The following is a 27,782-nucleotide window of genomic DNA, read 5'->3' as shown; positions in this document are numbered from 1 at the left end:
GATAGGTCCTGTTCTGCTTTTATCACTAATTTTGTTGAAGAAAAAACACAAGCATAATAAGGAAGACAAAACATTTTTGCTAGTTGAGTTAAGGCTAGCTATACAGAAATATTCCTAGCATTGCTTTTGTGTACACATGTGTTACAACCCATGTTGATTCATCTCTAACTGATCTTTACACTGTTTACTGATCCCCTTCTCATGATAATCTCTATTGCTTTAAGGTTTCTGTATTAGCTCCTCTAGAGTGGGGACATCAAACACTTTTGGGTTTTCTACCTATTCCTATATCTTCCATATGTGCTCTCCCTTTGTCATGTGATCCAAGTCCAGCCACATTGCTGCATTTGTCCTAGATCTAAAGTCTCCATATGAGGAAGAACATACGATTTTTGGTTTTCTGAGCCTGGCTGACCTCACTCAGAATGATGTTTTTTAGTTCCATCCATTTACCTGCAAATTATAACATTGCATTCTTCATGGCTGAGTAAAATTCCATTGTGTACAAGTACCACATCTTCTTGATCCATTCATCAATAGTGGGGCATCTTGGTTGTTTCCATAATTTGGCTATTGTGAACATTCTACATTTTTAATTTATTTAATTTGTTCATTTAAAAGTCATGCCTTTTGTTTTTGTTTTTGTATTCAGGAAAGATTTTTTTGCACTGTAGTTTTATATATCTGAAAGTTTCTATAATTTTTTTTGCTAAAAACCTGTTTAATCTCCACATACAGATTATAATTCAACAGAACCACTGGTTTTATATTTTAACGTGCCATGTTATTCCCTCAGGTTACTGACTCTGCTTCTAGGAGTTGATTCAGTGTGATTTTTCTTCAATTATACTTTAATTTGTATTTGTTCTTCAGTTGTATAAAGGAAGTTTATAGGATCACTTGAACAATGGCAAACCAGTAGCTAGTGGATACCAGGGCTGAGATAAATCCAGGTGTGAAAATATTTGCCAGGAGTTGAGATGCAGAGAGAAGCTTGCTCATCTTCCAGTGGCTCCAGCAAGATGAGGTATATGGTTTTCTCCTCCCATCGCATTCCTAGCTCTGAGTTCTTTGGATTTCATGCTGCTGGATGAACTCCTTCACTTGCACTGTGTTTGAGGATCTTGGTGGAAACCATGACCATGAGACCTACCTTGTACATTTCAGTCATTCTGTATCCTGAAAACAGAGTGCAAAGCCAATATTTCAAAGGCCTGAGTTAATTACTATCCCATATTTATCTATTATATCTTTTCCTTATCTGCCCAATCCTGCTCCTTATTTTCTGTAAGCAGAAAGAAACATTAGATCAAAGAGACCTGAGCTAAGAAATAGCATGAGTATTTTTAAACTAAAGAAGTCTAAAATATATGATTTGGTTGGTATCAATAATATTCATCTAAGATATTAACTGACCAGAGTTTAGTGTTTTATCCCATTGTATATGAGTTAAGAGTTTTACTTCAAACATGTATGGAAATGCTCACTCAACAAGCAGGCTTCCTAGCTTAAGCCCAGGAGTAACATATTCAATAACATAATTTGTGGAAGCTCACCTCTGCATATTTGTGAGAGCAGCCTTGGATGTTACAGCTAGGGGGAGATGCCAACCGGTACTTCAATATGTTCCTCTTACGTTAGTACAGATCACAGTTGGCGGAAATGTATTGCTTTGTAGATTTAATTTTAAGTCCTTGTACCACTTACATAATAAAATGTGCAGGTATTAAAGAATCGAGTTGGGTTGTAGGAACTGAAACAAAAACAAAATTTCATTTCATGACAAATTGAAAACTTTGATGAAACTTCCTTTCTTTAGGAGTTTGTTCTTAAAACAACAGAGCACAATTAAATGAACTCTGCTACTCAAAGAAGTATCTTCATATACCGTAGACAGCATCATTCTCCCTGCTTAAGTTGCTAGTATTTTCAAAACCATAGAATTATATATTACCTAAATAAATATTAAAACAAAATATGTTGATATTTGCTGTAACATTTGAGGGCCAAATTTTGTTTTTCACTTTTTTGTGTGTGAGCTGCTGTTGATAGGCTTTTGGTATCAATGTTCTTGTTGCTTTGAGATGTGGTCTCTCCATGTAGCCCAGGCTGGCCTTGAACTCACACTCCTCCTGCCTCTACTTCCAATTTTGAACAAGTCTGACAACTTAAACATGTGAAATAATTCTACATACTAAGAGAATGTTCAACCTTCAAATACTAGTCCAAGAATGAATTTAGGGTTGCAAAGTCCAGAAAAAAATAGAATTTTTGAAAATATAATATGCTAAGCTAAGCAATGAAAATATGCCAAAGTTAGATTTTTTCTAATCTGAGTGCATATGAAGATCAAGAGAAGAAGTATTGGTATATATAAACCAAATATTTGACTTATTTATTTTGTGCACTTACCCAGAAGAACTTGTTTTACATGTAGACATTTACTTAACATTTGCAAATGGTGATCATCACAAGCCACCTGTGTAGTTTTTGGAAATGTCCACTTAACACATATGGTCTTATAAACAATTGCTTATATATATATAGTTTTTTATTTGATATGAAAAATATCAAAACATTATCATTAATGGTTATTATTTTTCAAAAAGAAGCACTTTATTGAAGTATGATTGACATGTGGGGAGCTGTATATATTTAATGTACACAAATTAATAAGTTTAGAAATAAGAATCTTTCATGAAACAGGGCCACACTGTCATAAGCTTATCCATCACTCTAGTAGTTTTATATTTATAATTGTTTTTGCATTGTTTTACATACTTAGATGTTATGTTTGGTTTAAGATTCTCATAAATATGAAAATCAGATTCTTTATGCTAAGATAGTACAATAAATGACATATCCAAATACACACAAACATTACAGCCCCAAACAACAAATATTTAAAAATATTAAAATCTAAATCTCACTCTCTGTCCAATATTTTTTTTTACATTCTTTGACAGAGGTTTTTGGTTCATCTACCAAATGGAAAATTATTTAACTTGCTACATGTGTTGTAAAAAACACGAACTATTTCACACACGATAAAATACATTTGCAACAAATGCTTTCCACACCCCCTGAGAGGCTACCTGTCTTTAAGCATAGTAATTGAATTACAGTGAACTGAGCTAATTTTATTGGAGCAGATGGGAATGATCAGACTGGCCTAGAGCTACAAGTGAATCAAAATTGTTCATAAAAGTTTAACTTTTGATTTAGGAAAAGTGCTTTATCAGTTATATTAGTTTTCCTTCTTTTTACAAACTACATAATCATTTGAGTTTATGACTACAACTGTTCCCAGCTGTGTTGTAAGAATACATTAAATGCGAATGTGAAATATAAAATAAATCTCGTTTCATTCAGTGCTATGAAGCAAAGTAATACTAAAGTGAAATATTTCCACATCACTGTCAAAGATGTACAAAACGAAGACACTGAATGTAAAGGGATTTAATTCAAATCCAGATTACTATATTTTCTATTAGTTCAACTAAAATGTTATAGATTATAGTATATAAAGCATCAGTTATTTTGGCATGGAACTCAAAATTTTACCTTTCTATACAGTAGACAAGTTCAGTGAGAGATTTTCTCAGACATCTATCTATCTGTCTATCCATCTATCTGTCTAGCATAACATGCTATGAGACATCAACATAGTAAAATATAACATATGATTATAGAACTGATTAATTTCAATGGGGAATAATGGACCAATTCTTTTGAGTTTCCATATAGGAAAGAGTAATCTATTGCTTCTCAGCTATCATAAAGCAGTTCTCTACAGAAACTCAAGTGTAAAATATATGTCTCAAATGTCTAATTGTTTAGGGACCAACAGAGCATAGCATAACTCATAATGATTGAAATGTTGAGGAAAACTATTTTGGAGCTAGTGAAAGAGGTAAACCACTGAGTAGACATAAAAGTTTACATTTAAAATCAATATTTGATGTAATAATTTTATGTTCGACTTGTTTTGACATGCCTAAAAGGTAAATCATGTATTTTCATCCATTATATTAAATGGATAACAAAGTATCTATTTACAAAAAATCATTTTGACTAAAATAATTAAAAGGCAATACTTGCTAATGTGCATTTTTATATATGCAATGGGAAATGTTCATATTTAATTTTAAGTATGATTTAAATATTTCTTATAAAGCTATTCACAGATATTAATGCAATAATTATTCAAATATGTAACTGTGCTAGCTTTTGAGTGTATTTGCATGTGATAAGGAAAAAAAGAAGACAAAAATAGCACTTATTATCTCAACTGTATGGGAGGCACTGGAATGATAAACTAATCATGTTCTAAAAATGGCTCCTTAACTTATTATAAGAAACATAAAATAGATATTATTTTATTCCTTTAAAATTAATGAAGAAATTTAAACCAATTTATTTATAAGTCAGTCACTCAATATTTATTGAGTACCTAGTGCCCATCAATTAATATTCTTAATATTAATTGTACTTAATATACACTGATATTAAGTACACTGATAATACACTTATGAAAATGATAAATAAGGTCTGAGTTTGAAACATGTATTCAATTAAATAAACAGCAAAAACACAAATTTAAACAAGGTGAACTCAGTATTTCCATGGCAGTATTAAATAAACTTTTTGCTGAGATACATATAAAATTTTGCTACTTTTCAAAACCCAGTTATTATATATTTGATTTTTGGTAGAAAATTGAGATATATTTTATATGTACTAAAATTTCATATCAACAAATTCAATATGCATTCCTTTAATGTTCTTAATAATGCATAATGTGATAATGTGAACAGTGGGCCGTGCCCATCTTCCTTATGTATTTCCAAAACTTTTAAGTATCATCTGTGACAGCTTGTAAGTTAGTAAGTATATCACTGATGCGAATAACTTAATGTTGTCACATCATCATAATCCTTTACTTTTCTTAATATTTTTTTGTGTGATGGGAAATCACACAAATATTTAATTCTACATTTGCTCTTCAGTTTACTTGGCTAATTTTGCATTCACATAGCTATACATACATATCTACAAGTAAGCCAAAATTTTTAAAAATTAGACAGCAAACTCTACTTCCCTTATTACTTTCCTTTACATGTTTTGGTCTAAATCCAAATGGCCTTCTCATAGCATTTACTGAACTTGTGCTTTGAAACTCAGATCCTATAATCAATCAACATTTTCACTAATAGTGTTTTTCTTTTACTTTTAACAAATCTAAAATAAAGACATATGTTATTGAAATCAGGTCCTAACATTTTCTATTAATATTAACACATGTAGTTAATATGATACTTAATTGAAAAGCCATTCATTTCTCTTGTTCAGTATTAATAATGCTTAAATACTAATAAAATTGGTCTTTAGTGTTCTAACTAAGGAGTTTTTGTATTTGCATGATTAGAAATGAATTCAGCTCCTATGCTGTCCTTCACCTGAGTTGAACCTTCAGCATAGTTGCCCAAGGTATTCTACTAGACATACCTTACTATCAACTCAAATGACATGTGCTAAAAAACAATTTCATCATGTAACCAAGTCCCTTTTCCTTCTTAAGATCTCTGGGGGTAGATTACCAGTAGTCTCTCTTATTCTTGGGTTTGGAAATATGGAATCACAGAAGCCATCTTGAACCGTACATCCATTATTCAAATGTGCACAGAATGACTCTAAGAGAGTTTTATCCTATTCATACAGATGTTGACAATAACAAACTTACATACTCATTCTTCTTAGGTTGACTTCTTTACCTTCTTTCTCCTTGATTTATTTACCTTCTAGTCCCTACCATGCATATTTTTGAATTGTCAGGGTTTTCCTTACAGTTCTTTTTATTCTGTTCATCCTATATAATATCATGTCTTTTTTTTTTGCAGTACTAAGATTTGAACTCAGTCTTTTGCACTTGTTAGAAGGCACTCATCTGCTTGAGCCATTCCTCCAGTTCTAATACCACTTCTGAATGAGGCCATGATATAAAGTCATTCATCCCTTAACAATTGTGATACCTTCTGAGAAATGCAGCATCAAGGAATTTCATCATGAAGTGCATGATAGAATGCACTTACACAAATCTAAACAGAGTAGCTTGTTACGTTCCTAGGCTATATAGTACAAACATCATATATGTAGATAAATATTAACTGAAATCACAGCACAAGACTGAAATCATATGGTTTATGACTGTATTAAATGTTCAGTTTTGCCTCATTTCTTAATAAATATGCACCATCATGAATATTTGACATGTTTTCATTCCCTTGTATCTCAGTGACCTTCCCAGTTTGGGTAGTTCTCTATCATATGTGTCAGAGTGCTGGAGATGAAATCCATACCCACTAGCACAAAAATTAATAATATAGACTTTAGCCAACAAAACCTTTGCTAGTGATTTGACCCAATTTTTGCTTTTAGAAATATAATTGGTTTACTCTCCTGAAATCCTCCCAATTCACTCTACAGAAGGTGCCATTTGTGTTTTTAAACATTTTTCAGCATTTCTTAGTTTGCACAAGGGGTTTCATTGCAAAATTTCCACGTATGTTTACAATTAACCTTCATTAGATTCATCTCTTCCATCACTCTCTCTCATCGCCTTCACTCTTGTTTAAAATAATTTCAAAAATTTCATTGTTCTATTTTCATACATCAAGTCCATCAACTTTATTCCCCCTCCTTCATACTCTTCATTTACCCTCTCCCTCCTACTACTGCCCACTCCGTAGCAGGACATGCTTTATGTTCCAGATTTTCATTTTTCAATGGTACATTCCTTGTTCAAAGGGGTTTCATCATGGTATTTCACCCACAAATATTTTGTACTTTAATCGGATTAAACCTTCTCTGTTATTCTCCCTTACTCTAGCACTACCTTTTAATCAACTGCTTTCAGTGTGTTTCATTGTGAGATATATATATATATATATATATATATATATATACTGATAAATTGTGTGTGTGTATGTATGAGATCATGTTAGTATTTTTATATTCATTTATTTTGGTAGCCTTTCTTCCACATATGAGAGAAAACATGTAGCCTTTGTCTTTCTGAGCCTGGCTTACTTTGCTTAACATGATGATTTGCAAATCCATCCATTTACCTACAAATGACATAATTTCAGTCTCTTTATGGCTGAATACTCATGATTTTGTAGATATACTAAATTTTCTTAATCCACTCATCAATAGTTGGGTATTTAGATTATTTCCAAACTTGGCTTGTTGTGAATAGTACTGCAATAAACATGGGTGTGTAAGTGCCTATATTGTTTGCTGACTTATATTCCTTTGGATATATATCCAGGAGTTCAATCACAAGATCTTATGGTAGATCTACTTTTAATTTTTTGAGGAACTTCCTTACTGCCTTCCATAGTGGTTGTACTAATTTACATTCCCACCAACCAACAGTGCATAAGGGTTCCTTTTTCCTCAAATCCTCATCAATATTTGTTATGGTTTGTGTTCTTGATGATAGCCATTGTGATGGTATGAGGTGAAATCTCAATGTTGTTTTGACTTATATTTCTTTTATGTCCAAGGATAAGAACTTTTTTTTTCATGTATTTACTGGCCATTTGTACTTGTTCCTTTGAAAATTGTCTATTCAGTTCATTTGTCCATCTATTCATTGGGTTGCTGATTGTTTGGCAGTTTAGCTTCTTGAGCTCCCTGTAAATTTGAGTTATTAGTCCCTTGTCAGATATATAGCTGGAAGAGATTTTTCTCCCATTTTGTGGACTGTCTCTTCAGTCTAGTGACTCTTTCCTTTGCTATGCAGAAGCTTTTTAGCTTGACACAGTCCAATTTGTAATTCTATCTCTTGTTTGCTGTGTTAGTGGAATCAGTGCACTTCATTAAAAAAAAAAAAAAAACACAACTGGATTTAAAGCACAGACAGAATCCAACAAAATAATAGTGGAAGATTTCAATACTCTACTCTCATCAATAGATAGGTCACCCAGACAAACAAACCTTAGACTTGACACTATAGAACAAACAGGTTTAACAGACATCTACAGAATATTTCATCCTGCTACTGCAAAATACACATTCTTCTCAGTAGCCTATGGATCTTCCTCCAAAATAGATAATTTTTTAGGACAGAAAGAAAGTCTTAACAAATGTAAAAATGTTCAAATAACTCCCTGTATTCTATTAGACCACAATGGAATAAAACTGGAACTCAGCCAGGAGTCCATGGCTCACACCTGCAATCCTAGCTACTCAGCAGGTAGAGATCAGGAGGATCACAATTCTAAGCCAGTGGGAGGCAAATAGTTTGCAAAATCCTACCTTGAAAAAAACCCAATACATAAACAGGGCAGGCAAAGTGGCTCAAGTGGTAGAGTGCCTGCCTAGAACCCTAGCAAAGGTAAGACCCTGAGTTTAAGCCACAGTACTACCAAAAGAAATAAAGGAAAACAACTAGAACTTAACAGAAAAAGTTTGCAAGCACATGGGGACTGAAAAACTCATTGTTAAATGACCAGTGGATCATGAAAGAAATAAGGGGGGAAATCAAAAAGTTTCTAGAATCTAGTTGAACATGAAAACACAGCCTACCAGAACCTCTGGGATATAGCATAGGGAGTATTAGGAGGAAATTTTATAACTTTGAGCACCTATATTTTAAAAAGCGAGGTCATAAGTAAGTAATGTAATGAAGCACCTTAAGCTTTTAGAAAAATAAGAACAAGGTAAATCCAAAACTAAAGGAAAAATAATAAAAATCAAGGTTAAAATCAATGAAATTGGGACCAAAAAATATAAAAAGAACCAATGAACCAAAAGGATGGTTATTCAAAAGATATATAAGATTGATAAGCCCTTAGCCAATCAGATTTGAAGGAGAAAGGAGAAAACTGAAATTAATATAACTGGAGATGAAAAATGGGATATCATAGCAAATGCCAGTGAAATATCAGTAAAGAACACACTGAAAACCTATATTAAAATAAACCAGAAAATCTAGAAGAATCAGAGCTATAAAAGTAATGACATTGAGGCAGCAACAAAGAATCTCCCAACAAAGTCAAGCTTAGGACCCAATGGATTTATTGCCAAACTCTACCAGATCTTTAAAGAAGAGCTAATGCCAACACTGCTCAAATTTTTCCATGAAATAGGAAGGGAGGGAACACTACCAAACTCATTCTATGAAGCCAGTGTTGCACTCATTACACCACCAGACAAGGATACAACAAGAAGAGAATTGTAGATCAATTTCTTTAAAGAACATAGATGAAAAATTCTCAATAAAATATTTGCAAACTGAATTCAACAATAAAGAAATCATATATCATGATCAAATTGGCTTCATTCCAAGAATGCAAATATGGTTCAACATTTGCAAATCAATAAATGTAATACAGCATATAAAAAGAGTAAAGAAAACTCACAGGATCATCTCAATAGATGCAGAACCAGCCTTTGACAAAATTCAACATCATTTCATGATAAAAGCTTTGATGAAACTAGGAACAGAAGGAACATACTTCATCGTAATAAAGGCCAACATCATACTAGATGGGAAAAATCTGGAACCTTTTCCTCTAAAGTCAGGAATGCAACAAGGATATCTGTTTTCCCCCATGCTTATTAAATACAGTTTTAGAATTCCTAGCCAGAGAAATAAGAAAGGTGGAAGAAATGAAAAGGATTCAAATAGAGAAGGTAGAAGTCGAATTATTCCTATTGAAGATAATATGATATTATCCTAAAAACTCTACCATAAACTTTTAGATACCATAAACACTTTCAGCAAAGTAGCAGGATACAAAATACATGAATATACAAGAATCACTACTTTTCAACAGACTACCTCAATTTCTATTTAGAAAAAAAATTTTCTCATCCATCTACAATATTTATTATGTTCTATCTTAAAACTAACAACATAATTCTAAAAGATTTATCCAATTGTGTGTATTATGGAACAAAGGAAGCATGATAAACATAGAGAAAAGAAAGAAGTCAAACTCTTGGTAACTGAGCGAACAAAACTAACAATGCCTAATGTTTACAAAAAACCTTAGATTTCAAGTCTGACCTACCTATAAGGCTTTAAATAATCTGTGTCTTTCTAATTACAAGGTATTATCTCATAACTTCCTCTTTAATTTCAGGTCAGTATACTTCTGATTTCCAGTGTTGTTACTTTTGTGTAGCTGTGACCATAACATCTGAGATAATAACTTAAGGCACGAAAGATTTACTTCTATCTTGGTTTCACAGGTGTATCATTTTTCGTGGCAAAGAGGGCACAGCAGAGCAGCTCAAATCATGGTAGACAGGGAACAGAGCTGAGGTGCAACAGGAAGGGGGCAGGGCAAGATATATCCCCAAAAGGACATACTTTCTCCAACCAGGACCCACCTTCCACAGTTTCACTACTTCCCAATAGTCTATTGAAATTTGAATCTGTCAGGGGATTAAGCCATTCATTAGGTCAGAGCGCTCATAATCTAATTATCTCTGGAAACATCCTCACAAATACACCCACACATGCGCTCTACAAATTTCGAAGACATTTCTCAATCCAATCAAAACAGACCATCACTTTTATAGTTCACTAGACTTACACACTGACCTCCTGAATTTTTCTTAGCATGTGCAAGTTTGTTCCAAATTCATGTATTTGTTAATACATGATGATAGCTTTAAGTACTTTCATAGGTCGTCTGCAAACTATATCAGGTGGTATGATATTTTTATCTGCACATATTGAAATAATCCTAATTTTCCCACAGCTAGGCTTAGGACATTGGTAGGCTATACAGTAAGCATTGCAATGACAAATCTAACATAATTCTAATTTAATATTTTTATTCATAAATGCCCTATCTTCTCTGCCTCAGTAACTATATATCAGTACCTTTATCCTAGGGCTTAAATGTATGTTACTGGATGCAGGGAACCAAGTAAGGGTCAGAAGAAGGTTCTTTGTTACGTTAGAGAAAGGATTTGAGGAATGACACAGTGAAGCTTTAAACAGGAGCAGATTCATTCATCCAAAGCAAAGTGAAAGAATACCCTTCAGATGGGATGATAGGAAAGCTCAAGAAGGATGGGCACTTAGGGTACTCAAGCTTTTATAGGGGCCTGTGGACATGGAGGTAGTCACCTTGGGAAACTGGGATATGTGTTATCAACTTCTTAAGACTAAGTTATGCATCATTAACTCCTTCCATCCGTTGGATAGAGGACTTTTGAATCTTGGACGGTCTGTGGTTTGCAAGGAGTGCAGGTCAGCAAGACACTGATGTATATCATGAGTTGCTCTGTCTGCTTCAGCAGGGCAGGATGTGATTCCTTAATCAACATCCAAGTCATTGTTTTCAGCCATCGGGTTTCCTGTGTCAAAAGGAGGAAAATTTTTTGGAAAACGTCCTTTTTTTTTTTTCAGTTTGCTTATAGAATCATTCTGAATCTGCTCCACGTCTTTTATGCTCTACTTCTTGTTGATTCATGTGCTTGTGGTTTGTAGCCACTTCAGTTTCATAATTTGTTTTCTGCTCTATTTCACATCCACTGAAACATTGTTTAATTTTCCTAGATTTAGACTTATTGCACATAAAGCTACATATTTTATGGGGTTTAAGGATTATTAAAAATAAACAATGCACCATAAAACATGGTCTTTGTTCCAATAAGGAAGGAGAAAAATCTCATATTATCTGAACCTTGGCAGTTTGGGCAATTATGCAACATATAATATTGATAATTTCTTGAAAGAATAATCAAGTTTAGAAAAATTTTTACATCTGGATGTTAATGGGACATTGCAATTTGACACAGATTTTTAGCTGAGGTTGATCAGTTAAAAAATAGCCATCATGTTCTCATAATTAAAAAGGAAGATGCTAAAGTATTTTCATTTGAAGAAGTCTCAAAAACAACTCAATGGTCCTTCCGCCACCAACAGTATTGAACCTATGTTTATGAAAAGACAAGAGACTGATCAGAGAGAGTAAGAACTGTTTTGAAGAGAATAATCAGACTTATTTATGTATTTCCAGCACCTTTGTAGGAAAGGCAGGTGATGAGTTTCACGGCAGAACCACTCACCTCTGAAAGTATTTACCAAGAGTATGTAAAAATATCTCAAATCGAAAAAGATGATTGCTGACTTGTAAAATGGTTTAATCCCACTTAACATTGCTACAAAAGTGGAATGAGTAAAACAAATAGTACTCAAAGTAAATTGTGTGGCCAGGTACAGTGGCTCATGTTTGTAATCCTAGCTACTTTATGAGGTTGAGATCAAGAGGATCACAGTCCAAGGGTAGCCAGTGAAAAAAGTTCATGAGCCCCCATCTCAACCAAGGCCTTGGCATGGTGACACATTCCATCATCTTGTTTTTCCAGCTACACTGGGAAGCACAAATAGTAAAGTCTCAGTTCAGGCCAGCCTGGGCATAAGGTGTGACCCTATCTCAAAAGTAACTAATGCAAAAAGGGCTGATGGAGTGAATTCAGCACCCCCACACACACACAAACATACATACATACACACAGATGTGCTAAGTCTCTTGGATTTAGAAGATTCTATGACTTCATTTCTTAACCTTGTCTGGAAAAACCCAAAAATAAAGAGTGAGTCTGATTAAAATTCTTTGTTATGGCAGAAAGAACTAAGAAATGCAGTAGGAATACCCTGGTATTGCTGCAAAGATATGCAATACTGCAGACCCTTTAAACCAGACTCTACATGTGCTGAGCCCAGAAGTTTTTAATGCTACTCATATGATGTTATCTACAAAAACTAAAAATTATTGAACAAGAGAAAAGGGTGAAAAGGAACACAGAGAAAAGTATCAAATTGGGAGGAATAAAAGACAAGTAATGGTTTGAGAAATTATCTTTAACCAGATACATCTTTTTATTTCCTTCTATATGCTTCAAGGAAAACTGTGTTATAATAATTTTCATATTAAAAGGGAACAGAAAGGCAAATGTTTGGGATATTTGGGTGACTGCTCTGACTGCTTTCAAATTGAGATTTTTGTTTTATCTCATTAAAACAACAGTAATTTGCTTAATTTGCTATCCTTAATTGCATGAAATATTAATAATTTAGCTATCAAATAAATGAGTTAAAATTTAATTGAATATTTGAAAGATCAAAAGATGTGGCAGTGCCACAGTTTAGTCATTTTGGTTTACATAATTGAGTTACATGTCCTATCCTATTTGAAACCACCTACTCTAAAAACCTTTATTTTTATTTGCATTATTGGTTGAATTGTGTTCCCTAAAATCTATATCAAAGTCTTAACTACTAGAACTTCTTCATTCTAAAAGAATGTGACCTTTATGTGGAAATAGGATTGTTGGAGATATAATTAATAATATTGAGAACATGTTATAGTAAGGTAAACTTAATCCCAAACTACTAGAGTTCCTGTAAGAAGAGAAGAGACACAGAAATAGAGACAATATGACTGTGTAACACTGGAAGCATATATTAGAATAATGCAGTTATAAACCAAATGATGCGAAGTATTGCCAGAAAAAAAAACAGAAGCAATGATTTCACTCAGAATTTCTATGACTCTTTGAGGGTCTTTTGTGTTTCCAGATAAATTTTAGGTCAGTATTTCTTCTATTTCTGTGAAGAATGTCATTGGCATTTTAATGGGAGTTTCATTGACTCTATAGATCACATATGGTAATATGGGCATTTCAACAAGATTGTCAATCCATGAACATGGAATATTTTTCTGTCTTTGAGTGTCTTCAATGATATTTTTTTCAGTGCTTTACAGCTTTCATTGCAAAGGCCTTTAACATCTTTAGCTAAGCCTATACTTGGGGTTTTTTTGTTTGTTTGTTTGTTTTTTTGAGGTTATAATGAATGGATTGTTTTCCTGACTTATTTTTTAGCAAGTTTGTTGTTAATGTATACAAAAACTAATGATTTTTTTAATTTCCTTTATTCATATGTGCATACGATGATCAGGTCATTACTCCCCCCTTCCCCCCGCCCTCTCCATTTCTCCCCACCCCTTCCCTCCCTCCCCACCCCCACTTCCAAGCAAGAACTGTTTTGCGCTTATCCCTGATTTGTTGAAGAGAGAGTATGAACATTAATAAGGAGGACCAGGGGTTTTTGCTAGTTGAGGTAAGGATAGCTATATGGTAAGATTCCTAGTATTGCTTCCATGTACTTATGTGTTACTTTGTAAATTGATTCACCTTGAACTAACCTTTTCTCTAGTTCCTAGTCCCCTTCTCCTATTGGCCTCTGTTGCTTTAAAGTTTCTGCATTAGTTCCTTTGCATTGAAGACATCAAATTCTATCTATCTTTTTTGGGGGGGATGGGGTTACCAACCTATTCTCATACCTCCCTTGTGTGCACTTGCATTATCATGTGATCAAAGTCCTATCCCCTTGTTGTGTTTGCCCTTGATTTAATGTCCGCATATGAGGGAGAACATACAATTTTTGGTCTTCTGGGCCCAGCTAACTTCGCTCAGGATGATGTTCTCCAGTTTCATCCATTTACCTGCAAATGATAAGATTTCAGTCTTCTTTATGGTTGCGTAAAATTCCACTGTGTATAAATACCACATTTTCTTAATCTATTCATCAGTAGTGGGGCATCTTGGCTGTTTCCATAACTTGGATATTGTGAATAGTGCTGCAATGAACATAGGTGTATACGTACCTCTGGAGTAATCTGTTTCCCATTCCTTTGGGTATATCCCCAAGAGTGGTATTGCTGGATCAAATTGCAGGTCTATGTTTATATTTTTAAGAAGCCTCCAAATAAAACTAATGATTTTTGTATGCTTATTTTGTATATTTATGCTTTGCTGAAAATGTTTATCAGATCTAAGAGTTTTCTGAAGTCTTTCAAATCTTTTAAGAGCAGGATCATATTATCTGTAAACAGGGAAAAAGAACAAGGGTGAATATGCAACAATACCTCACTTCAAACCATACTACCAGGGTATACTAACACAAGGACTATAGTAGAAGCACAAAAACAGACACATAGGCCAAAAGAATAGAACTGAATATCCAGAAATAAGCTCAAATAGCCACAGCCATCTAGTTTTTGATGAAGGTGTCAAAAACATATAATCAATAAATGGTCAAATGAACTAAACAGACACATTTCAAATGAAGCAATGCATTGACCATGAAATACACAAAAAATGTGCAACTTTTTAGTCATCAGGGAGATGAAAATGAAATCTAGATTGAGAATTTGTCTCATCCTAGTCAGAATGGCTACCATCCAGAATACAAACAGTAACAAGTGCTGGTAAGAACTGGGGGCAGCGCAGTAGAAGAAACCCTTACACCCTGCGATGCAAATGTAACTCAATCTAGCCAATATGGAAATCAATATGAAGGTTCCTCAAAAAATTAAAAATAGAACTTGCATATGATTCATTTATACCACTTTTGGGTGTACATCCAAAAGAATTAGCTAGTTTACTGTGAAGATACTCGCATACTCAGATTTACTGGGGCACTGCTCACAATAGTCAGGTTATAGAATCATGCTCTGTGCAGATCACCTGATGAATGAATAAAAGTGTGGTATTGATACACTTTTATTCAGTCATGAGAAGAATGAAATTATGCTGTTTGCAGGAATTAGAGATTCTCTTGTTATGTTACATAAGTCAGTCTCACAAAGAATATGTTTTCTCTCACATGTGGAAATTAGGGATACATGAAAATGAAAAGGGAACTATTAAGGATGTGGAAGGGGAAAAGGGAGAGAGGGTGGGGAGAGAAGAAAGGGGAAATGGGGGGACAAGATCAAGGCACATTATGTACATGCATGGAAATGTCATAATGAAATTCTTTGCTTTGTACAATGATTGTGTATTAATAATAAAATTTCCATTAACCAATTAGCAGAAAAATAAAATAACACTAGCAACCTAAGAGGGAAAATGTACTGCTAAAATATAATAAGACAAAAGAAAGCAATGAAAGGAAGAAAATGGGAAAAAAAACCTTGTAAGGTAGAAAATAAAGTATTTTGACAGATTTCAGAGAGAACATGAACCTATAGTGATGTTAATTTTGAATTTCTAGCCTCTTGGACCATAAGTCAGTATATTTCTATTGTCTTAAACCACCTAGTTTCTGAATTTTTATGGCAGCCATAGGAAATAAATACACCTTGTATAAATATAAAAGGTGATACATTAAGTAAATGAATAAATGTAGTATCTTTATAATAATGAAAAACTTTAAAACCTTTAATTAAATTTTAATTTTCATAAAAGAAAAATGTGACTTTAATATTTTAATGCACATAAATGTTTACTCCTAATAGACATTAGCACAATGAGTAACACAGAATTGTTCCTATTTTGAAAATGTTAGCAAGCTTATTAAATATAATTTTGTAATTACATAAGTATGTGCAGAATGACTATCTTAGGGAAACATTGTAAAATATTTGTAATGTTGAAAAGACTTATAGATACAGTAAAGAAATATAATTGAGAGCAGATAACTTAGAGATCAAAATAATTTATCTAGGCAAAGGCTCTACCACTTAAGCCACTCCTCCAGAAAAATAACTTATTTAAATAAAAATATTTCTGGTATATGACCTCGTGTCTCCTAAGTTACTTAGATATTGGATATTTTCATTTCATTTGTGCATATTTTAAAATAACTTCTTGGGAAGGGACTTACCTCATGTCTTCAAAATAATTCCATAGAAATAACTGGAAAAAAAGATACATCCATGAATCATGGAAAAGCACACACTTAATGAAAGTTAGTACGCTATAGTTTTTTGTTTGTTTGTTTGTTTTTTGATGGTAGTGGGGATTGAACTGAGGGCTTCCAGCTTTCTAGGCAAGTTCTCTACCTTTTGAGCCAGACCTGGGAGAAAGTGAGACCCTATTTCCAAAAAAGAAGAACAAAAAGGGGTGAAGGTATGGCTCAAGCTGAAGAGTACCTTAGTACAGAGCTTGAAAAGTATGAAGCTCTGAATTCTAGCTCCACTATCACCAAAAAGAAAATGAGATTTTTTTAGATCACGGCTCTATGATCATACACACTGGTAAAATTAATGTACTCATGCAAAAAAAAAACATTATAAGATATAGAAAAGAATAAGGAAACTGTTTCCATTGGAAAAGAGATGCAAAAAAACCTATATCATTTTAAATTCCTAGACAATAATGCTATTAAAATATGAATCCTATATCTCAATGCAATATAATATCATAATTTAGGAGAGTTAAAATAATTTTAGGTATGGGAGATCTAAACTTATATATGCTTATATCAGCATTCAAAACTTATAAAACTACTTCAGCAAAAGAAAAAACATAAAAACAAGAAATATATGATTTCCCAGAATGAGATCTTAAGTGAAGATGTACTAATAAGAAAACATAGGGTAACGGTAGACATTTGACCCACATGGCAACTTGTCAAAATTAGAGTACCCATGATTTTCTAACGAATGAACCTACAGAGATAAAGGAAATTCTATTCAACAAAAATTTGGTAAAGGACTTCCAAGATTTTTGTGGTAAGATTTTAAGATTCTTACAAATGGTTTTAAGTCCCAAGAATAAGGAGCAAAATCTAAAAAAAATTATAGTTCTAAAAATTATTATACTGTTGAAAATTGTATGGATTGTAACAATCTAAATTTGATTTTAGAGTTCAGACCATTCTGTTTTCATCAGCACACCTTTATGATCACTGTAATTCATCATAATGCAACCATGTTATTTTATATTTTGGAGCAAATGAAAGTCACATTATCAAACTTAAAAGGCACCTAAGAGCTATCAATGCAATCAGAACACCTTAGGTCAAGATCCTAAAATATGAAAAAGTAATCTTTGTAGTCAGCTCAATATTTAAAGTTGTTTTCCTATATTCCAACTCACAAGGAATATATGGAATATGAATTTTAAAAAATAACTGAGCAGAAGGACCAGAAAGTTAAGAAAACTTTTAGTAATTTTATGGTACTGGGAATAAAATAATTTAGAACTCTGAGATGGTAAAATAACCATGAATTGAGGAGCAAAGATCCTGCAAATTAATACAGCACAGGGAAGTAAGCCTCATACATTCTGCTTCTTGCCTTGTTGAGTCATTTGCACAATATAAATGCTGCTGGATAGATGGATAAGGAGATACTCAGAAAGTGTCATATAAGAAGAGCGTTTATGGAGACTCATGTCTATATTGCGACCCTCCCAAGGATATTCTACACCCTCATATGGTCCAGAGGTATAGATAAGATTGAGAGAAATGTTAAAAAGTCCTGAAGACATTATCTTGAATGTGTTTAATTTCTGACTGAATTAAGGTAATCTATATCCAACTTTATTGGAAGCCATACACTGAAGTAAATTATTTCCAGACATAAAATTATCTAGAAATATTTTAATATTTCAAGCAAAATATTTGGCATTCAATGAAAAATCATTATTCACTAAAAGTGTCAACAGAAATAATAAAAAATAGCTATCTCAATAGAAGCTTAAACTATGATTGTTATAACTGGAAGAATTCAGCAACATAGGTAGTTGGAGAGAAATGGAATCCATAGTAACACAAGAGTTCAAGAGCTAAACACTGTGGTTGAAATTAAGCACACAATATACAGGTGTAACACTGAAGAAGACAACTCACAAGAATAACAAACTGGAAACTGGCACTGTAGAATATGTCCATTTTGAGACCTAGAGAACCAAACAAAAGAAAAGTATAGGAAACAGAACCAAATATTTAGGGTGCAAATGAAAATTTTTTAACAAAAGAATAAGTGGTATTTTAATAGTTACAGAATGTAATATTTAAAGACATAGTAGAATACAAGTTACAGGCACAGAAATGCACATACTGCATATCCTCACTGATAACAGAGAGCTTTATTAAAGTTTTATTTCTTTATTAAAGAACAGAACAGAATAGTCATTACTAGAAGATGGGAAGGGGAATGGGTGTGGGGATAAAAAGAGGGAGATAATGGGTACTGAACACAGTTAGACAGGAGCAGTAAGTTCTAGTGTAGCACAATAAGGTGATCATACTTTGCAATGATATGTATTTTATGATGAAATGGAAGGAAGGAATTCAAAGGATTTAGACAAATTATAATAATGTGGGAATGTTATTTATCCTGATTTGGTCATTATACATTGTATACATATATATCCCAGTAATGCAGAAAGAAAGAAAGGAAGAGATAAAGAAGGAAGGAAGGGAGAAAGTGAGGAAAGAAGGGAAGAAGGGAGGAAGGAAGGAAGGAATAAGGAAGAAGGGAAAGAGGAAGGGGGAAAGAAAGAATGGAAAACTTGTCTAAGGATTGTATAGTTAAGGTGACTATATGACATAGTTCTTTTAAACAATACCAAGTTATGTCTATTTTTTGTTCTGATGTCATATCTAATGCTACTATATTTACCTTTTAAAAGATTTAGGATAGGAAAATAAATCTACATTTAAGCAAATAATCAGCAAAATAATAGAAGCATTACCTTCAAATGGAGAAAAATAATACAGCTGCTGACTTCTCAAAAGAAAGAAAGAGAACCAAAAGAAAATTGTATGTCATCTTTAAGGGTCTAAAAGAAAATAACTAACTTAGAAATTTGAACCTGCTCAATATGTGTCTTAAAAATGAGATATACAGATATTGTCAGATAGTCAAAAACAGAAAGATTATGCCACCAAGTGGCTTTTATGCAAAGATAGGCACATCGATGGAAGAGAATAGAAAAACCAAAATGAAAATAGAAAAATCAAACTTACATGTTTTCAATTTATTTATGACAAAAATGCATTGAAGCAAAAATAGAAAGTGGTGCTGGATGCATTAATTAAACATCCATGAAAAGAACCTTGATTCATAATTCACAAATTCTAAATGCTAAATTTGAAATATTAAAATGCTCTAAATATGTTAATAATAAAGAAAAACTTTCTAGAAGATGACACAGGAGAACAACTTCTGTACCTTATAATAAAAGTTTTCTAAAAGAGATTGCAAAAATGTTAATCATAAAAGAAACATGATACACATGGCTATACTAAATAGTTCTTCATTGAAATACAAATAAAATTGAAATACAAGTGAAATACAAATGAAATGTGCAACATCCATAGCTAACAAATAGTCAGATGGTACATATTTTTTGTATAACTAAAATCAACAAAGAGTGAAACAATATAAACACAGTCAACAGTTTGAGCAAGGATATCAGATGAAAGGAAGTGTAATTCACAAAAAAGCATTTGAAAGATGCGCTGCTTCATACTTCACAGAAAAATAAAATGTCAAGCCATCAGCTACCACTATAAACAACATAGAATGGCTAAAATGAAGAAAGTATTTATAGTTAGAGTAAAGACTGGTATTACTTAGTTATGGCATGATGTGAAGCATGTTCAGTTCTTCTGTGTGGCTGTATTGCTGCTGAGGCATGAAGTGCTCTTTGGGAAACTCTTTGGCAGAATCTACTGAAGGTTAACATGTGCATACCTATGTGTAACTAATTAAGACAGAGCTAGTTAATGGAGACAGAATGCTCTGTACTTGGAGGTAATTAGTGGTTGAAGAAAGAATGAGGGTAGATTTGAGATGCTGATCATGCTCTAATTTCTGAGATGTCTCTGTTTGGCTTAGAGGTACCATCTTCTGCTTGTGTCTTCACATTGTGTTCCCTCTGTTCTCTCCTGTCTTAATCTCCTCCTCTTATGAGAGCACTCATGTTGAATTAAAGCCTATCCTAATAATCACATGGTAACTTTACTACCTCTGTAAAGATTCTATTTACAGATACAGTACAGTCTGAGGTGCTGAGGGTTAAAAGTTCAAAATATATGTTTGAAGGAGATACAATTCAGACCAAAACACTATAAATGAAAATTATATAAAGATCACATAAAACTATTAATTGAAGTACAAATGGATAACCGGGAGAAATATGCCTTTCACAAAATGAAAAAAAATACAAACAGACCAGAATATATAATGGTAATTTTAACTACAATTCTAAAAGAAAGCATACTTTAAGTAATGAGATGGTACTGTCTCTCTTCCTACTTGGTTGAAATAAGAGAAAGATAGAGAGACTGACAGAGAGAGATAGAAGAAAGGAAGAGTGACAGAGGGGAAGAAGAGGGAGAGGAGAAAGTATGAGAGGCATGTGGAAATCAGTTGATGAGAGTGAAATGAATTAGCCCATTTTGAATATAGTTATTTGAGCATTTAAAATGGTATGCTAATTCCAGAGTGTAAATTTACAATATTAGCATATTTGTATGTATCTTCACACATGCATATTGTTTTCAGGTGTAAATATAGATATGTAAATTTAAAAATAGATGTATATATTCACACACATAGATCTTTCTGTGTGTAGGTGTATATAGTAAAATACAATCTACAGAATTATACAAAAACCTTAAGATAAATGAAAATTCATTGTTTTGTAATTTAAATTCTTTCAAAGGCTCTATCTTTTTATTTTTATTTTTATCTTTGTATATCTGAGACCCAAATTTTTGACAATGAAGTATATGCTATTCTTACAAGAAACAAAAACCCTTAAACCATTTGCAGTGTTATCTTCTCCTTCCTTTAGGGATTACTAAAATATAACAAATAATTTTCAATTATGACTTTCCATGCTGATTGAAGTGAAATACCATGAATTTCTTGAGGCCAATACACTAAGTGAATCTATGAAGCCTTTAAAATTTCCTTGAGTAGACTTCTGGTTTTGTTAACTAGAGGTCTTCTATATCTTAATGAAAGTACCACACACAGCTGTGGAGTAAATGAGATGCAGGGCACCTGAGAAGATGAGAAGGAAAGCCCCAAGGCAAAGAACTCTCAGATGCTTCAGTAGGACATTTGGGGCAGTAGAGGAGTCATAAATCAACCTAACCAGAGGACCAGAGAAGATGTGAAAAATCACTTTTCTATATTCACTTCTTGGTAGAATGTAATGAGCAGAATTAAGAGAAAATTGTTTCTAAGGAAAAGGAGAAAACAGAAGATAGATAGATGCATGTACTCCGATATTCAGATACAGAAAATTTCGTTAACTATTGTTTCCTTAACAGTACAGAAATATGTTTTTTAAATATGTGTTTGACTATCAAGGGTTCTGAATTAACCAATGTTGATAATTTAGTAAATTATTATTTCTAATACTATTTTTGATCTTTTTATTTATTCAGCAATAAAAATAACCATCATAATAACTAATATTTTAGCACTTTCTGTGTGCTAAGGATTGTGCAAAATTTGTTATGTATTATCTTCTATGAGCTGTGTCAAAAATGTTATTATTCCAATTTTATAGATGAAGAAACTAAAACACAGAGAAGTCAAATAAGTCCTCATACATCACATGGCTAGGAAAAACAAGGATTTTAACCCAATTATCTGGCACCAGATGACTCATTTTTATAACTATCAGAGCAAGTTGTCAGTTAATTATTTAATAAACAATGTTGAACATTACTATGTTTCAGCACAGTTTTGTACCTTAGAACACCATATTGACTGCAACAAGTGAAATTCTCTGTCTTCATAGAACTCATGAATTCGTGGGAAAATTTAGTCAGTAAACAAGATAAATAGAACTCAAATATATTGTATCCTATATACAACTAAAGAAAAAAAACATTAAAGAGAAAAGACATCATTAGAACTGATATATACTTAAACAAAAGGCTAACTTCAACAACAAAATGAAATTTTAACAATTGAAGGAGTGAGGAGGATGTCATAATGGGGAAGAACATTCCAGTCAGAGGAAATGACATGTAAACTCCCAAAGAAAGGACTATTTCTGTCATGTTTCACAGATGGCAAAGTGGTTAGTGTGGCAATAGGCCATTACCTGGAAAATTATGCAGATAGTAAATAAGCACTTGAAAAGATGTTTGACATGTTAACCACTATGGAAAAATAAATTAAATCCATATCACTGCTTGCTTATCAGAATGACTAAAACAGAGAATCATCACTGAATATGGAAAAGCACTCAGAGAAACTGGATCACTCACACAGCGCTCATGGAAATGTAAATAGTATAGCCACCCTGGGAAAATACAGTGATTTGTTAGACAACAGGGTTTGCCATTAACATACAGTCTTGTAATCTTAATCCTAGGTATTTACCCCAGAGCACTGAAAATCTAAATTCACCCAGAAATCCCTAAAACAAAACACCACAATTTCTAATAACCAATGACTGACAACAATGTAGCTGCCTTCTAACAGGTAAATGGTTAAGTAATCTGCAGTTGATCCATTAGATGGAATATTATTTAGAAATAAAAGTGATAAACTATTGATTCACAAAACTTGGTTAAATCTCAAAAGAATTATGGTGAATTTAAAAAGTTCAATTTCAAAATACAATATATAGATATGTGATTATATTTGTATAACATTCCTGAAATGTCAAGATTACAGAGATGAAGAACAAATTAATGGATGCTATGATTTAGAAATGAAGGGGAGAATGGAGATGGACATAGCCATAAAAAGATAGTGCAAGGGACACTTGTGAAAATAATACTATTATATTGGCTACATAAGATGCTCCTAAGAGTCCACACATATGAAAAATGACATAGAACTAAGCACAAACTTGAATTTGTGTATTTAATATTGGTGATATGCAAACAGGGTTGGTTGACTGGATCAAAATTGATTCCCTGGTTGTGCTTGCATAATGCACTTATACAGATTTATTATTATTTGCATTAGTTCTTAGAATTGCATGTGGATCTACAATGATCTTCAAATGAGTAGTTTAAAAAGCTCCCAATGAAAGCAAAAGAGAATTCTTTTTATAAGTTACAAATTTTTAACAACTTTAAAGGGAAAAAGGAATCCATATTTGAGCATAGATAATTCTGCATTATACAAATTTATGCTATTATTTAAATTTTAATATCTTAATGATTACTAAACCATTAAGTAAAAAGTTATTTTACCAATGAGTATAATTTGACCAAAGAGATTTTTCATGTGTGAACTATTTTAAATTATATTCACCAGAAAAGAGCCAAAATATGACCATTTTGTTCCTAAAAAAGCCATCTAGTAGTACCGTAACCTACTTGCAAATGTATGCAATGCTCTCTAATTGAACTGATTTATCATGGGTATATTATGCAAGTTTAATTCATGCTTAGTGACATTTGTTATAATGTTTGTTTTTCCACTTAGTAGAGTACTTACCCTCTCTCTATAGTATATCACAACAAACTTACCAAAAATCACTATTTGAACAGTTACTTGCATTTGAGGAGCATTATTTTTATTTGCCATTTTATTTTCACAAGTACCTTGATGCTGGCCATAATTTTTCCCCATAAAATGTGCTTCTTACAGAGGCCTATCAAATACAACACTGTATATTCTTTAATGCAATTGCTAGCTATATGTGATTCTGCTTGTTTTGTAAGCACTCACAATATAACCATATTCAGCTATGTAAATAATGGCAATAAAAATCGCACACAGGATATGCATGCTAAATTCCATCTTTATTATCATTGGGTCCAAAGTCAAGTAAGAAACAACCAAAACTCATTGAGATTACTTGAGTACACCCAAAGCACAAAATAAATATGAGAGAGGATGAAGGTGTAGCTCAGTGGCAGAGCTTGTGTTTAGCATGTGCAAGGCCTGGGTGGGCTCAATCCCTAGCACCAAAATAGTGATAATAACAATAATTGTTACTAAAAAGGTAAATAAATTTTGATTGGTTAAATTTGGGATGCAGAAAAGTACTATAGCTATTGGAAACATATCTATTCAATGTATTGTTCACCTCATTTCTTAAAATCTAATGTCAAATTTAGATAGCAGAGTCTTAGGGCACATAACCTATTCTCCTGCTGCAGAGGTTCATGGAACCCAGAGGGAATAAAACATCAAAAATGGATGCAGACAACTTAGATTACAAAGCCATAAGATATTTATTTCTGTTGTCCTCAGGGGTATAGGAGTCAAGTTTTTCATGCAAAACCAGAATCACATTCCATAAATTTCAAACATCATTACCTTCCAAGTAGGTTTCCCCTTCAAACAAAAGCTATTGAGCACTAACATTGATTTAACAAGCATAGGGGGTAACTGGACCTAATCTTTTCAAGATAATTCATTGATGCCAACTTTTGCCATGTGTTGAGATTGTCCCTGTCTAATACTATCTTTTTACCTGTGTGACTATTTCTCCAGCATTACTATTAACACAGAACAGCCCAGGCTATGCTATGTTTGGTGCACTATTCCAAACATCTAAGCATCTATACATAATAAGAGGTAGGGAAGCAGAATTGCTTCAACTTTTGCAGATTTAAGGTGTGGGGAATCAAGTAAATTACACGCCAATATTAGAGAATGCATGAAGAAAATCTTACAAACTTTCCAGCCTATTGTCACTTTCTTTAATGTTAACCCTCATTATTGTATATATATAAATCTACACAAGCCAGTAATTCATTCCTTTCTATATTTTGACGTTTGTGTTAGCATTATAGGGTGTCATATGGATATTGTAATCTTCCAATGTAATCACCTACACTCTACTTTAGAAAATCTTTTGTATGGCAATCTTAATGTCCTATTATGTAACAAAATTAAGAAACTAATGTTTTTACTTTACCTAAAATATATTTTCACTTTCAGGCAAAGACAATTTCTTGAGTAATAAGAAGGGTTTCTATAGTTTCACAAAACAAAGCTCTCAGTGGTAGGTTCTTTGATTTTTCTTAATATGTTACCTAATATGGCTCAAAGATACTCTAGAAGATAGATACCTAGAGAATACAGGTATGGAAGGATAGTGGAAAGGATAAACATTTACTTTGTGAATAATTGGAAATGAAAAATTTGGAACATGAAAAGTTGTGGTTACTCTTAAAAGTTTTGCTTACTTGCCTACCACTTAATGAAGTTGTTCCCTATTCTCTGATATTCTCTTTAAAATAGCCTTCCCTTGTGGGGGTTGGTACCAGTGGCTATGAGCAGGATATAAGCTAAGGGTGTAGGAGGGTGAATGTGGTAGAAATATTATGTACTCATGTATGAAAATGGAAAAATAAGACATGTTGAAACTATTCTAGGAATGGGGGCATGGAGGGATAAAGGAACATGATGGAGGGGATGAATTCAACTATGCTACATTACAAAAACTTTTGTAAATGTCACAAAATGACCCCAGTACAACAAGAATATAATATAAAATTACTTACGAATTAACAAAAAAATCAATAAAATAAAATAGCTTTCCCTGTCTTCTGTCCTTATAACTATGCCATATTATCTATACCTACACCTCTCCATCCTTGATAGGATGCTTCTACCCTTACAGTTTCCTGTAACTTTGGTTCAACAAGTCCTTCTCATTATTTATGTGTGTGTGCTCTGAATGTATTTCCAACACATGCCCAAAATAATCATTTCTATTTCACAAAGATTATACATTTAGGAATACATAAAATTTTCATTTCCAATTATTCACAAAGTAAGTGTTTATCCTTTTCTTTTCAATAATTTTTCAACTTTTTCATTTCCAAGTATTCACAAGGTAAGTGTTTATCCTTTTCTTTTCAATAATTTTGTATTGACAGAGATCTGTATAACAATCATGACCAAAGAGAATGGAACAAAATAATCCATGTCTTTTTAAAATACACTCCTAAATCCCATTATATCACATTGGTATTAAATCGATCTCTGCTAAATTAAACATCATTACAAAGAAATTTAAAATAACTTTCACATTTCATGGAAATATATTTCATGGAAATACAGTATTTGTAACATCATCAATATACAGAACAAGGGTCCGTTATAGGCCAAATGCCATCTTAAATGCTACCAGGACTTCTTAAAGGGAACTTTAGCTTTCTAAAGAGGGAAACAAAATTTTAACCTACACAAAATGGAAAATGGAGACAATGATATAATAAGATGAAAATTGACAGGATTGTGGTGAGTATTCTAACTTTATATTTAAAAAAATCAATGAATTTGGGAATTTTCAAAACAGGACAGTAAATTAGAGTTACAAATTTAAAAAAGTATGAGTTCTTTATATTCAAATATAATCTGTTTAAAAATAGTCTTTCTTCCCAATTTCTACAACTGCATCTGTGTCAAGAGTATATGCCATTGATACACCCTTACAGAATGACTTCAGATGATCATGTGCAGATCATAAACTTACCAATCTATATTTCAACTTTTTACTTCTGACTTTTCCTTCTTCTTGGTTTGTTCAGAAGGTCATAACCACAGGTCACAGTTAAATCCCTGACAGCCATCGTGGAGTTCTGCTGTCAAGCTTTGAAAACAGTTTTTCTAGCTAATGTTTGCCCATTGGCAAACTCCCCAGGAAGCTGCTCTGGCAGATTTGAAATTTTCCAAAGTTCCTTCTATTTATGTGCAGTAAAGTGCAAATCAGCTTCAATCACAAAGACCCTTCATCACTCCATGATCAAATGACTTATTTGGCTTTACTAACCAAAGCAAGCTGCCTTCCTCCATTTACCTCTCTTCCTTGGAAATACATTTATAAACTAGCTTGAAGGCTAGTTTTTATATAGGTTCTTATGTTTTTTCCCTCACTAGCCTCAGACTGTCATCCTCCTACTTATGTCTCTGCATAGCTGGGACCACAGACACATGTCACCATACCCAGTTTATTTGTTGAAATAAATAACTGTTAACTCTTTGCCAGGGTTGGCCTCGAGCTACCAT

General features: G+C 32.9%; 1 long non-coding RNA gene across 1 annotated transcript; it reads right to left on the bottom strand.

Annotated features, from left to right (window-relative positions):
- Positions 1-27,359, bottom strand: LOC141417212 (uncharacterized). The gene is made up of 7 exons (XR_012441801.1): positions 27,250-27,359; positions 18,674-18,723; positions 16,703-16,734; positions 14,700-14,917; positions 14,472-14,537; positions 1,557-1,753; positions 1-1,179 (listed from the first exon to the last, which is right to left on the bottom strand). It is a non-coding gene; the product is annotated as an uncharacterized lncRNA (long non-coding RNA).
- Between the last annotated feature and the right edge of the window lie 423 nt (positions 27,360-27,782).

Source organism: Castor canadensis, chromosome 2, assembly GCF_047511655.1.
Source record: "Castor canadensis chromosome 2, mCasCan1.hap1v2, whole genome shotgun sequence".
Classification (NCBI taxonomy): Eukaryota; Metazoa; Chordata; class Mammalia; order Rodentia; family Castoridae; genus Castor; species Castor canadensis.
The sequence above is the reverse complement of the archived record's forward strand: the minus strand, read 5'-3'. Positions and strand labels throughout refer to the sequence as shown.